Here is a 15,847-nt window from a genome sequence, read left to right as displayed (position 1 = left end):
AATAGAACTTGTTTAGCCTTAGAATCAGTGTATTTAAGGGAAAGACAAAGCACACAGTTTAAAATTTGGGGCTAAAACATAACATTTTGTTATAGAATTATACAACCTCTCCTTTATCACTCAGAGGAGTTTGCTCATAAATCTTTTGATAATTGGCTCTGCTTATGTCCTAACTCTGTGAAATCCAGCTCTCAGCAGAGATGCTTTATACAGTGTGACCTCCCTGAGGATATTTCTCTGAGTTTTGCTCTTACATTTTCTTTAAAACTTTTCAGCCTAAAAATAATTACAAGGCCTGACGGCTAGTCAGAAAATGATGACTTGGGATTATTTTGAAAGGAAGAGCTCTTTTGATTGCAAGGTTTAAAGAGTCACCCTAAACTGATGAGCACAAAAAAAAAAAAAAATACACACTGAGAATTGGACTTATCCTCAGGGCTGTCTGCAGGAAATTTAAACCTAATGCACAGAAGTCACTGCCTTCCCTCAAGATTCTACTTTTTTCCTTGGTAGAGTCATTTTTCAAAAATGCATGTGTGGTTTACCATTGTTTCCCCCTCCTTCCATCTCTCCATCCATTCCTTCATTCATTCTTCTTTCTCTCTTTCTTTGCCTTAACCAGGGGTCTTCAAACTTTTTAAAGTGGGGGCCAGATCACGGTCCCTCAGAGAGCTGGAGGGCCGGACTATATGAACTACTAATCCCTACTGTAACACCTTGGCTGCGCTCACTGCCCAAAAAACCTGGCGGGCAGGATCAGACTCCCCTGGGGGCTGCATGTGGCCCGAGGGCCGTAGTTTGAAGACCCCTGCCACACACACACACACACACACACACACACACACACACACATACACACACACACACACACATATACATTTTCTTTTAGAACTCCCTACACCTTTAAGAATAAAGTTTAAACTTATATTTTTTTAATTTTTATTAAAGGGAAATTTATAAAATACTAAGTAAACTATTTTAAAATAAGTAATTTAGTACCTTCATAATGTTGCTCAAACACAACCTATATCTACTTCAAAAATGTCCCTATCACTCCAAAAGGAAACCCATGCACATTAAATAATTACTTGCCCTTTCTCCTCTTAACCAAGCTCCTGGCAAACACCAACCTGTTTTCTGGATCCCATTATGGATATTTCACATAAGTGGAACCATGCTATTAATATATAGGGCTTTATATGCCTAGTTTATTTTACTGAGAATATTTTTATAATTTATATATACTGTAGCATGGAAATAAATACATGCATCAGTATTTCATTTGTTTTTACATCTGACTAATAATCCACTGTATGTACATGCCATGACATAATGTATTCATCTGTGATCGGGTATTTGAATTGTTCTCATCTTAGAACCACTATGAATAGTACTGCTATGAACAGGTGTGAACACCTGCTTGAGTATCTGTTTTCAATATCTTTAGAGTGTATTTCTAGGACTGGAATTGGCTGGGTTCTATGGTAATTTTATGGATATTTTTTTGTTTGTGTGTTTTTTGTTTTGTTTAGTTTTTAGGAACCACCAAACTGTTTTCCATAGCAGATGAACCATTTTATATTCCCATCAGCAAAGCACAAGTGTTCTAATTTATACACATTCTCCCTAACATATATTTTTAAAACTATTATAGCCAACCTAGTATGTGTGAAAGGGTACTTCATTTTAGTTGTGATTTGCATTTCCCTAAAGACTAATGATGTTGAGCATCTTTTCATCACATTGTTCATTTTTATTAAAAGGCTTTTAGGACCTTCTCCTGCCCATTTTTCCAATTCACCTCCATCTCTCCCCTAGATTCTATACAATGCTTTTTATCCCTATCTAGTTGCAGTTCTCTCAATGGGCCATGCTATGTTATTTTCTCTGCCTGGCACACATTTCCTTATCTTTCCTCTGACAATTACTTAAGACTCATCTTAGACATGTCCCTGATATTTGGACTCGTTTTCTCTCCTGCCAATCATGACATCTCTCTTTACTTAATTATATCAAGTTTTTATGCTGTCCTATAGTATTTTCGTGTATTTTTCCACTTTTTTTCTCTTTTAGATTTTAAACTTCTAATGGGAAGAGTCATCATTTGACTTTATGTAACCATACTTCCCAAATTTGGTGATGGCACTGTCATCCAAGTGTTTTATATAGCCCTTAGTGAATGTCAAAAATGAGAACATGGCTTAAACTGCTCTGACTTTTCTAGCCCCAAATTTGTTGCCCTTTCCCACCTCAATCCTATTTCCATTTCCCTTCCTTCTTTCTTCTCCCTCCTCTCTTCCTTCTCTTCCTTCCTCCTCTTGTAGCTTTCCATTCTCTTATCCTCTCATCTCTTATCTCTCAGCCTCTCAGCACTCAATCTTGTTATCTCACTCAATGGTACTTTAATATATGCTTCCCCAATATATGCTTCATTTATTCTTCATTCATATATGCTTCATTTCTTTCAGTTTCTCTGAAGCTTCCCTATTGTTCCTCCACCATGTTTCCTAAACTAAGAATGCCCTCCCACACCCCACTTCCTACACAGGAAGGATATAACTATTTAGCATCCTTCACATCTCAATATGTGATACCTCAGGGACGCCTCTCCTGAAACTCTAGACTAAATTAATTTCCTTTTAATATTCTCTCTCGTAGTTCTGCTTCGATTCAATTTATTTTAAAGATCCTCTCTTGAGAAAAATATGAAAGTTAAGTTGCAGCAAGAGCATAAAGAGCTACACACTTTCCTCTACTACCAGGCTAAGGGATTGCGTGGAATCCAGGGCACAGCACGGAGCTAAAACAATAATGAAATGATATGATTTCAAAACATGCTCTACTTGGGTAGGAGATATAGAAAAAATGCCAGGTAATATCATCTTTATCTCCTGACTCTGCTCATCCAATTATACTCCTCACACATTCAGAGTAAGGGTAGTGTTTCCCCAATGGCAACACTGGGGCCACACTTAATAAAACAATAAGGTTAACATTCTACCTTCTATGCATTTGACCTCTATTAAACCTGTCACCAACTATTTACAAAGCTTCTAGAGAGAAATGAGAAGAAACATAGTCACTGAATACAGGGGTAAAGGTTGATTATACCAGTGATCCTAATCAAATAGCTTTTCTAACACAATTTTGTGTAAGAAGACATTCATTTAGCTTATGGGATTCTTCTGAGACACACATTAAGAAGTACTTGCAGAAACTATAAAGCAATAAGAGAGAGTCTTGTACTTAAGGTCTGGAAAGCAATAATCTGAAAACAAAGGAGACCAAAAGAGTACATGCAGTTCACCATCCCTCCCTCCCTTGTGTGCTGCTCCAAGACCACCTCAGCAGCAATGGAGAATGAGGTCAGAGTTGCTTTCAAGTACATAGCTATAGCAGATTGTTCCTCCACAGACCTGGTGATCTTCCCCCAAAATCATTTCCCCTGTACTAGTTTGTCCTGCCCCGACTGTCATATGATGCATTAGAAGGTAATAAAAAGTAAACATGTGCTTTTGTCCCTGATGCAGTCAATTCCGATCTGTTATTTTTCCAGCCTCCTTGTTTGCTCCCAAAAACAAACAGCACTATCTTCCTAGTGACATTAGAAAATTACAGGAACTCATATAGTCCAAACCCTTCTCCCAGCTTATGCTAAGACTGCCTAAATAAGGAACTAGTTATGCATGTTCACTAGCTTTATGAGGACATCAAACCTCACAGTGAACCTATATAATAGATATGGCTCCATTTTCATTAATCATTAAAGTGAGTTTCAGAGAGGTTATATAGCAGTACCAGGTTTACACAGTTTCTGTCAAACTTCCAAACCCAAGAATGCCATAGTGGAGCGTTCAAATGAAGTCTTGATACATTTCATTGGTTGAGTAAATTCTAAGGTTTTTATTCTGAAAAGGATTGGGGCTATTTAAAATGATGGTAGGGCTTCACAAAGAAAAAAAAAGTGATTGGCAGGAATCTTTGACTCATAACTATTTCTGGTCCACTGAGATATACATCTCCAATATGAAGGCTGTCACCAATACTTAACTAACATAATTGTCTACTGACAAAAAAAAAAACCACACACACAACAAAAACAAAAACAAAAAAACCCACAAAAACAAAAACAAAAACAACTAAAATAAACTTAAGCCACAAACATTACTTTAATATCCAGAGACGGATTATGTGGGGAGTTACTGATAAGTATCTCTCTTTGGAGTAAATTTCAGACAATCTTCACTTTCTCAGATCACTTGGAGGCAGGCCCCTTTATGAAGAGTGACTGCTTCTTTAATGTTTAGGAAAATGTCTCTGAGGTTAAACTTTATTCCTTAAAGATAACTCCTCAATAATTCACCAAAACACCTGAGTCAGTTTCTTCTGTATGCAACTGTGTAATGCCCATTTAAAAGAAACAAAAGCAACTTCCTGACAATGTATTTGGACCCATTATAATGCAAATAGATGCAAAAGAGGTGGCTGTAGATACTTTTTCATTGGATGAAAACAATGCAAACTGCACATTTGTCTAAATATTTAATATAAACCTTTATGCTGAATATATTTGCAGATCAACAGCTGCTTACACAAAAGCAGTGAATCTAATGGATTTCATAGTGAAGCCCCCAATCAGAATTGAGTACACATTCGGCACTCTTGGGTTGCTCAACTGTGCTTGTGTTCCAGCCTTTGTGACAAAATGATTATCTACTTTTAATCGGGTTCCAAGAAGCAATCAAAACAAAGTTACTTAGAGCATGTTTCCAGACCAAATATATTATTCCCCGAACAAAATCCAATTATTATTACCGATATGAAATAATGTATTGCTATCATAATGCAATTATTTTATGTGTGCCCATTCCATTTCAGTTGAACATATACAAAGATATTCTAACTGAATTTAAATTTTATTTTCTTGTTCAATGTACAATTTGAAACACTGTAATGAAGGGCACTGGCAGGCCGTTGGGGATCATGGATTGAACATCTCCCTTTGTGAGCAATCAAGAACTTCATGAAACAAAATGATTTAGAATTTAGCAGACATCTGAATCTTACATGAGGAGGTTGGTGCTTGGCAGCAATCATCTACACTAAAGAAAGAGTAAGATGCCAAAACACAGGAAAGGCAGCATTATCAGGGACAGCATAGAAGACAATTTTTTTTTTATGTGTAAAACTCATTTTCAAGCAACTAAGTACCCCTCAAATAAGAGGCAAGGAACATCTAGGCCAGTTCTTTAAAAAACATAACAGAACAATAAAGAATTGACAGAAGCTCACCAATCTGTTAAAACAAAGAAGGCACTTTCTTTCACTGTTAACAGAGCTTATCAGCCTTGTCTGCAATCTGCACACAATCAGATTGCAGAATGCCATTATCCCTGCACCAGCTCTACAGCAGGTACCAAGAGTAAGTTATCGGGAGCAGTAGGCCCGGCCCTCTTTTCCGCCTTAATCATTGACCAGTCAGTGGACAAGATTTGAAAGATTTCTTTAGGAGGGGGAAGGAACTGACCTCCTATTACTTAATAACAGAGATGATTATGGCCCAAATAAGAGAATAAGCTGAAGCAAGCTTTAAGGTAACTTACAGGCTCAGCAAAGGTGGAGTTCCTCTCCCTTGTGATTTGGAAATGAAGTTCCAGAGACTTGACCAAAGCACCAGCTCTCTTTCAAGATCTGTTCTCACCATACAACAGGTGATGGAAGGGCAGTCTTCAAAGGGACCATAAGTTATTCCCTACTGTAAGGAAAAGAAAGGTGTTTTAGTGACACCACAGTATTTCAGATGACTTCAGAATGTTATACCTGCAAGACCTTACTTGAGGCAAAATATATAAACTTATTATTGACAATTCTCAAGAATTTTTAGATGAGGCTTAACTATTCTAGATTTGAAGAGGTGTTTGGTTAGGACAACTTAAAGTACGTCTTTCTTCTTTCATGTGAAAGGTAACAGCAATAACCCTGATTAAGACCTAATATGTGTCAGGACTTTATATGAGTCTGCTCTTTCCGTCTCTTGACCAATATTGGGGATGCATATTATATATATTTTTTAAAAAGGCATCTAGGGAGATGACTTGAGAATCAAAAGACTTTCACCAGTAGGTCTTGCAGATGACATATAGAACATCTGTCTCTGATGCTAAGTTGCATAGGTTTTCAACCATATCCTGATGCCAGAGACGTGTTTGAATGTGTGCAGGAAGAGAGAACTAACGTGAATGTCAGGTTTTGGAGGAAAAAGATGTTATGCTTTAGATGTACTGCTTTTCAGATGGGAATCTAATTGGAGATGTCAATATCGCAGTAGGTTCTAGGGCTCTGCTAACTGCTACTTGCATTTTACTAGACTGTCTTCAACCACATTGAGCTCTATTATTTCTAAAATGAAATCAGTTTACCTCAACACTTTTCTTTCTTTATTTTTACAAGACACAGCTAGTAACTACTGTGGAGAGCTGGCACAGCCATGGCATACTCAGCCCCTATGTGCCCTGCCAGCATGGCTAAGGGTGAACCCGAGTGGGGGCAATGAAGGATTGAGAAAAGATAGACAAGAGAAGGAAAGCTGGCACTCAGTGGGGTGCTGCTTCCCTGATGGGGACCCAGCAGCACTAAGGACTACAAGCCCTGTCTTTATTGTATAGCCAATGCCATGAGGCAAAGTAAGTGCATGGTCAAATGGTCAAGATATTTACAACATTCTCAAGGGTTTTGATCCTACTCAATTACATGCACCTGATCAAGCTTTGTTTACTTGCAGCCTATATCACTTAGGCCAGTGTTTCCCAACCTTCTCTCATGATGAGAATCACCTGGTGGAGTTGTTAAAACACAGATTCCTGAATCCCAACTAAGAAGTGCTAAATTAGAATTTTTGGGAACATATAGGTAAAATTGTATACTTAACTAGTGCTCTAACACAGATGTTATATACAGAGCACTAAGTTAGGTATGCAATTTTACCTATATGTTCTCAAAAAGTCTAGTTTAGCACTTCTTAGTTGGGATTCAGGAATCTGTGGTTTAACAACTCCACCAGGTGATTCTCATCATGAGAGAAGGTTGGGAAACACTGACTTAGGCACATGGGTCCACGTGTTCGGACCATAGGTTCAAGCTTACAGCTACAGCTGTAGGCTATCATTGTGCCCAGAGGGCTCTGCCCTCCAGGCTGGGACTTGCACGTGCCCACGAGAGGACTGTGCCCTCTCATTAGTTCAAGGCTTGAACCTGTCCAAACACTGTAGCCGTGTCCCACCAGCTACTACTTTTCTCTTACCTCCTTTGGAGAACTATGGCTTATAAGAGGTAAATGGTTTGGCCTTTTTGAGCCATATTTCATGGCTTCATAACTGAATTTTCAAATACCAGTTCAGTTCAGCTTAAATCACTGCATTTAGTAAAATGTGTATATCCACGAGATAATCTGTGAAAATTTATGTAGGGAAACCTCATTTGTTATGGTTGACACTTGAATAAAGTCCAAAGCCATGAATTTAGAAACACTAAAACACTAAAAACAACGATTTAAGAACATAATTTACGTAACAACACAAAACCTGATCTAAAAAATGGTCAATAATTTAAATAGAAATATCTCTAAAGAAGAAAGATGAATGGCCATAGGCATATAAAAACTTGCTCAAGATAACTAATCTCTAGAAAAACTGCAAGTTAGACGCACAATGAGACAGCACTTGACACTTTTAGAAAGACTATTAGCACATGCACAAGCACAGGCATACACATAAACCAGACAGTAACAACTGTCAACAATGTGAAAAATTTTGAATCCTTGTATGTTTCTGATAGGGAATATAGAATGTGGCAGGAGCTGCAGAAAAGAGTATGGCAGTTTCTTTAAGGATTAAACATAAACTTATCATATATGTTCTTCCAATTCCATTTTTTGGGTATATACCCAAAATAATTAGAAGCAGGGACTTAAGCAAGAATTTGTTCACCCATGCTCATAGCAGCATTATTTACATTAGTCAAAAGATGGAAACAACACAAATATCCATTGATGGAAGATGGATAAACAAAATGTGGTATATACATATATACCTACCTAAGCAATCATCCAACCATTCCACCATCTGACTAGCTATGACGCGCACTGACCACCAGGGGGCAGACACTAAATGCCGAAGCTACTGAGCTTTGGTGACTTTGGCAGTTGTGGTTCTCCGGTGACACACCTGGAACCAGAAAGGAGGAAACCTGATTCTGAGGTGCATCACTCGAGAACTTCCCTCTCACAATTTGGTACCCCTTAGGGGATGTTGGAGAGCCAGTTTCAGCCTGATCTCCACAGGCCAGGCTGAGGGATGCCACCAGTGCATGAATCTGTGCACCCAATCTCTAGTAATAGAATATTATGCAGCCTTACAAAGTTATTGCATTATGACACATGCCACGACATGATGAAACTTGACAACACAGTGCTAATTGAAATAAACCAGTCACAAAAGGACAAATACAACATGATTTTACCACGTGAGCTATCTAGAGAAGTCAATTTTTTAGCAAGAAAGTAGGTGGTGTTTATAGGAGGTAGGAGAGAAATGAGGGGTGTATTACTTAATGTTTATACAGTTTTAGTTTCACAAGTTAAAAAGAGTTCTGGAAATGAATGGTGATAATGGCTGCATAGCAATGTGAGTATGCTTAAAACCACCAAATCGTACACTTGAAAATCATTAAGATGATAAATTTTATGTATTTTTCCAAGATTAAATTTTTAAAAACTGTATAGTATTTTCATTACGTATGCATTAAATTAAAAAGCAAAAACTCAGTTTGTCAGAGAGCAAGTGTATGGTATCAACACTCATAATACAATTAACAACAGCCAATGATATCAACACATATGAAGGTCATATTATAAAGCAGTGTCAACTCTATATGCAACAATGTCGACTTCCAAGCACAGACAACACAGGCATGCCAGCATAGACCCAGAGATCTTCTCCTTTTCCCCACTAATAAGAATTATAATCCACTAAGACTTGGGTGCAGAAAAAAAGAATAGAATAAAAGTCAATTTGTAAACAATATTGTTATTTCTGTAATTTATATGAATATTTCAGAGGATATTTAGCAAAAAAAAAAAACCTAATAATTAGTTTCAATACATCAAAGCATAAATAAACACATATGTTCACAGTGTCTCCAGGAATAATACAAATAAATTATTACAAAATGAGAAAAAGATTGATTGGACTGATACTGTTTTGGTTAATTCCATTTATTACATGAAGTTGCTTGACAATTCTTTAAAGTCTGTTTAATATTAGCTTGTTAAATATTGTCATAAATGTTTTAGAGTTTGGTTATTGCTTTCTTCAGATCCATAACCTTGCTTTAATAACCCACATATATTCACATCCACTTAGCAGACACATTACATCGTGTCATTAAGTTACACAATGAGTATAATTGCTTTACTTCCTACTGATTCTCTCTTCAGTCTAAGTCATAGAAAAGAACAGATTCTCAGAGCTCTACAGTCTGAAAGTCTGATGGCCAGGTGAGAGCTCTACAGACTCACCTGGCCATCAGAAGCTAGCAAGCCAGGTGAGAGTCATCTCATCTCCCCCAACACCTTCATTATTTATTGCTTACCTCCAGGTAGGTCAGCGTTTTTACAGAGACATGCCAATCTGACTTGAATCAGAACAAACATCAGGCCTGAGTGCTCACCCTTCAGTTACAGGAGGCCAAATGCCCAATGGCTGCTGGGAACTCCAAGTAGCTTTATATACCCTTAGGGTGAAAATGGGATTTCCTGATCCAAATTTGCATATAAAATCAACTCTCTCTCTCTCTCTCACACACACACACACACACACACACAAACACACAAACAAACAAAACACACACACACACACAAAAAAAAAACACACCAAAGTGTCATCTTTAATTAGATGCTTTTACCCGTTTACATTTGCCCCATTTCTCTATTTACTGATACTTTTGGATGTCCGGCTATGCCCATTTTCAGCCATTCTTAGCATATCCTCAAGAAACCCAGGTAAAAGATAATGCATTCAGAGATTAGATGTAACCAGATCTTGAAACTTTTGGCAAAATGATAATTTGGGAGCATCAATGATTTCACTTGCCTTGGCATCCCTCATATACACTTTACTATTCCTGGGTGAATTTCTAAAGCAGTTGATTGAATTGAACACCTGCACTCACTACTTGTTACTTATTAAAAGTGATCTCTCTGTAAGTAGCAATCTCCTCCATGAAAGACATGAAATGCCCAGTGGGAATTCCAGGCAGAGGCCACGGTTGCGGGGTGAAACAAGATTGTTAGCGAATGCCTTGGATATTGTTTCAAGTAAAGTAACCTAGTTTGGTTTTCATGAGGCCTGTGAAAGACCATGTGACAGTGATCAAGACTCATCAATTCTCTCTGTCTCATTTCCCTTACCAGTAATATTCAAATCTATAGGCATTCCCCTAAATCTTGATGATCTATCATCTTAATTATCTGTAAGAGTACAGTTTGGTGGTTTTAAATATACTCACACTGCTGTGCAGCCATTATCACCAGTCATTTCCAGGACACTTTTTTTAATCTTACAAAACTGAAACTCTATTATCACTAAGCAATAACTCCTAACTCCTCTCTCCATCTCTGACAAACACCACTCTCCCTTTTGTCTCTATGAACTTGACTTCTCTAGAGAGCTCAGATGATAGAAGCAAGTGCTGTAAGAGGTGACCCAAATATGTGAACGTGTAAGACCCAGGTGACAGTCTAGACACAGAAGTTATCAAACTCTAAGATGCAATAACTTTGGGGAACTTGCTATCCATGAATATCCCTGCAGAACTCAGAGAACCTCTGATCGAGGGATGTCTGAAATAACTCATTTCTCCTTCTAAGGAAAAATCTGAAGTTTTTTATTCATTAAACAATTTGTTTTGGTCAACATGTTCTGATAAAGTACATTCTCAACAATAGGGTTAGTTCAGCTTTCTTTTCCATTGCTATGCTGTGATCAAGGCGATGGGAAAACTTCCCTTCAGCATTGCATACTTCACCTAAAAATGAAAGGTGTCTCATTTTGTTACAGCTGCATGCCTACCACGTAGAACAATGGCATGCGTGGGTTATCACTTTCATCAAAGAGGTTTCTTTTAATTTATTCTTCTGAGAGGTTCCTTTCTGTGACTATTGAAAGGGATTATGTATATTTTCTCTCCAGATTGTAAATATTATAAATATGATCTTACCAAGCTTGTTGTGGAAATCAACTATCACTGAAATGCCACCCCCCCCATTTTTGCTTTGAGAGAATCCTCAGGGAATATCAGCCAGAAAAGTGGTTGGAAATACATATTTAATTTTGCTAATCTCCCTGCTGCCACCCAACACACACATACAAGAAAGCTGCAGCTTTAATCTGGTTTTGCTTACTGAGTTTCTAAAGAAAAAAGTTTATTGTATTTCACAACAAATAAAAAACATTCAAAGCATCAGATTTCTTCTCCTTGACATGGAACACAAGTTCTATTATCAACTCACTCCAGACATCTTAGATCTGTCTCTCCCCACTTCTCCACGTAGCCACCTACACAGCCTTCCTTGCAGATTCTGGAATGTGCCACACGTTCAAAACTCTATTTCCTCTGTTTCTCACATAGCTGTTCTTTCCTGTGCTGTATGAGATAAGTCACGCCTACTCATCACCTAGGACTCGGAAACATTGTGAGGCTATATTTGGGGGCCTCTTCTCTGTGTTTCCACAGGATTCTGTGCCTAATTTTGCCTAACCCAGACCGCAGTGTAACATAATCACATTAAAGGAGAATGACGGGCTCTTTTCCCCATGAATAAGCCCTCTGAGGGCAAATATGCCGGTCGTGTGCCTGTGTGTTTAATTCCCAGGACCTACCACCTTTCTGAGTACATAATCTATGCTAATTGCTATAGACGAAATCAATAAAAAATATAAATTATAATTTTTAGTCTATTTCAACGTGTAGCTACTGGAATTTGCAATGGGGCATCCCACTGTCTTGCTGCAAACAGGCACTGAATGAGCCACTTGCAAACTAGGGAAACTCCTGCTGACTACTGAGGGCAAAGGCAGACGAGGGGGTCAGATAAGATTGTGCCAGTCATGAGGTCATGGGGAGGATGTGACCACTGCTGACCCGTGAGCTGGACCCCAGAAATCAGAGGGTCCTTGGAATGCACATTCCATACACCATCCCAGAGGCCTCAGCCCACTGGGAAGACGTAGTTTTCAGAGAGCAATATTATTGGGATCACCTGCACTGAATATGCGACGTGAAGAACCCTGTCAGGCCTCTATGGAAATCAACTTCTTAAGATTCTGTAGGCCGGTGCCTGTGCAGAGAGCTACTGCTTGTCCTTAAGGCCACCCCACGACAAGCAGTAGCTCTCTGCTACTATCCGTTACCTTGCTTCTGAAAGCCGCCACCTACCCCTCCAGAGCGGTCCACCGCTCCATCAAGGCCCTCCTTGTTGCCTTTCCTGCCCAGGACTCCTTTGCAAACCTGCCAGGAACAGAGGTCGGATCCATCTCGGGAGCAGCCGCGGGGGCCTTGACCGTTAGCAGAAACTCCTGCAGCGATAAAGGGCTGGCCAGGGGCATCACCTTGGTGGTGAGGCTGCTGATGGAATCCCGCCAGATCCGGGTACCTGAGCTTCTGTGGGTCTGGCTGCGGACACGTGACACACGAGGCTGCAGGTGCAGGAAGCGCGCATGCGCACTGGTGGTAGAAGCTGCTGATGGAATCGCGCCACAGCCGGATACTGGAGCCTCTACACATGATTATTGGCACGTGACTTGCAAGCCTGCAGGTGCTAGACGCGAGCATGCGCACTGGTGGCGGAGGAGGCTGTGGATGGAATTCCACCAGATCTGGGTCCCGGAGCATCTATGTGGCTGGCAATTGGCACAAACTTGCAAGCCTGCAGGTGCTAGACGCGAGCATGGGCACTGGTGGTGGAGGAGGCTGTGGATGGAATCCTGCCAGATCCGGGTACTTGAGCGTCTACACGGATGACTATTGGCACGTGACTTGCAAGCCTGCAGGTGCCAGAAGCCAACATGTGCATGGGTGGTGGGGGCTGCTTCCAGAATGATCCTGCCAGATCCGGTCCTGGAGCTGCTGAGGAGGCAGAAGACAGGAACAGGTAGGGGACTCAGACAGCTGGCCTACAAGGAGCCCTCCGTGGCAAAAGCCGCAGGTCCCATGCTGGCTGTGGCGCCACTGGTTTCCTCAGTGATGGAAACTGCCAGTGTTCTCTGCAGAGCAGACCTCTGGGTGCACAGATTCCCCAGAGGTGGAAGCTCGGGGTAGCCACGCAGTCTGCAAGCAGTGTCTTCCCTGAACTTGGATCCTCTGAGTTTTTATCCTTTCAGATGAATACATATTCTGTCATAGCCTGTGTAGCATGTAAGGGGTGGCATTAGGTTGGCAGGGACACAGTAGCGAGGGATACTTCTTCATACATTGCATGTTTGGAAAATGGCTTTCTCTTATTCCAGTGGTCGGCAAACTCATTAGTCAACAGAGCCAAATATCAACAGCACAACAATTGAAATTTCTTTTGAGAGCCATATTCTTTAAACTTAAACTTCTAATGCCACTTCTTCAAAATAGACTCGCCCAGGCCGTGGTATTTTGTGGAAGAGCCACACTCAAGGGGCCAAAAAGCCACATGTGGCTCCCAGTCACAGTTTGCAGACCATGGAACTAGGCCCAGAGGCCAGGATTTCACTACAGTAATGAGCTCTTGATTACTTTTAGGTTCCAAATTGCTGCCTTAATTGGTTTGACCTGGATCCCCAAAAAGCCCTCTCTCTGAAGTTTCTGAAGATGGTTATCCCCAAGACCAGGCTTTCCCTAGAAAATATACTTGCAACATAGTTAGTGGAAAATGTAGTAATCTTTTTTTTCAACTTAGCATGGGCTGACAGGGTTTTGCTCCATTCTGTTACTGAACCTTCTTCAGTGGATGCCTGAGTTCATCCAGAGTTATTTTCACGTGCAGATACCTCTGTGGTGGTGGTCCTTTGTAGGGTGACTGAGGGCAGTCCTTTTGGGTCCTCCTCATGGTCATGTCACTCCTACCCACTTCCAAATGAGTTTGAGAACAAGCTTTGCTACAGCTACAAGTTAAATCTGTAAAAATAATTGGGAGAAATAATGTATTTATTTGGTCGAGTCTTCAAATCTATAAACGCATAATTTTTTAAACACCTCAATTTTTTTTCAAAAATCTTCGTTTATTCTTTAATCGTTGTGTGGCAGTGTTCAGAAGACTCCTTCATATATGAATAAAAATACATGTCCCCAAAATATGTATACCCACTTGGAATATACCATTATCTGATTAAATCTGTAATGAAAGACACAGCAATTGAGTTATCAGCTGTTGAGTGTGTGTGTGTGTGTGTGTGTGTGTGTGTGTGTCTTGGAGCTATTTAAAAAATATTTATAATGTTGTACTTAAATTTTAATTTATAATTGCTTTGCATTTTTAGTACATAGCATACAGTAGGTTTTTCCGTGTCGACCTTGCATCTTACAACATTGATACATTCACTTAGTAGTTTGGCAGGTCTTATTGATATTTGTTTTGTTTTCTTTTGTTGTTTAGGAGCCTTGGGATTTTCTACCTAGGGATCCTGTCATCTTCAAGTAAGGATAGTATTATGCATTTCTTCATTTCAAATTTGTTTGCCTTTTATTTCTTTATCTCCTCATCTTTCACCCACTAGGGCTTCCTGTTTGATAGGAATGCTGTGTTTATTTATTTAACAAGTTGTAAAATTATTTATTGCCCACCTCCCTCCCAAACTAAGCAAATTACAAGGTGAAGAAAACATAAGAAAGCGATATGTTCATTTGGGCACAATTATAAGCATATAACAGATGTAGCATATTGAAAAAGATTATAGCCTCTTTCTTCCTTCCTTCCTTCCTTCCTTCCTTCCTTCCTTCCTTCCTCCCTCCCTCCCTCCCTCCCTTTCTTTCTTTCTTTCTTTCTTTGCTTGCTTTCTTCCCTTTTTAAGCTTGGCTTTTGCTTTGACAGTTTTAGCTTAAATGTATTTTCTTTGAGTGTGCATTTACCTTGCTGAAAGGGAAAGGAATGGTGTGTGTAATAGGATTGTTTGAGCTGATACACTAGTCTTATTCGTAAATTTAGAGGAAAATCATTTAACCTTCCACCATTAAGTGTGGCATTAGGAGTAGGGTTTCTTTTTGCTTATTTTGTTTTGTTGGTAGATTCCCTTTGTCAAGTTGAGTAAGTTCTCATCTATCTCATGTTTTTAGAGAATTTTTATTAGCAGTGGGTGTTAAATTTTGTCAAATGCATTATTGTCATAAGTCGATATGGTCTTATAACTTTTATCCTGTGTTTTTTTCCCCAAATTTTTAAAATTTAAATTTATTGTAGTGATACGTTATAAGATTATATAGGATTCAAGCACACATTACTAAAATACAAGTTCTGTATATTGCAGTAAATTTTCTTCTTTAACCTGTGACTATAATGGAATATATTTATTTGTTTTCAAATATTATACAAGCCTTGTATTTTTATAATAAACCACACATGGTTTATTATCCTTTCCATAATATCTTGAATCTTATTTGTTAATATTGTGTTGGGAATTTTCAAGTTTTAATATATTACATGGGAAACCTGCTTTTTAGGAGTGGAGTTTTAAAAACAAGACTTGATACAAAGACTTCAACAAGGTAAGTGTTACTGGTTTTTAGTTTAATTTCATTGTGACCAGAAAGCAAAATTTACATGGTTTCT

Source organism: Pipistrellus hanaki, assembly GCF_964339955.1.
Source record: "Pipistrellus hanaki genome assembly, chromosome: 15".
Classification (NCBI taxonomy): Eukaryota; Metazoa; Chordata; class Mammalia; order Chiroptera; family Vespertilionidae; genus Pipistrellus; species Pipistrellus hanaki.
This window is presented reverse-complemented; position numbering follows the sequence as displayed.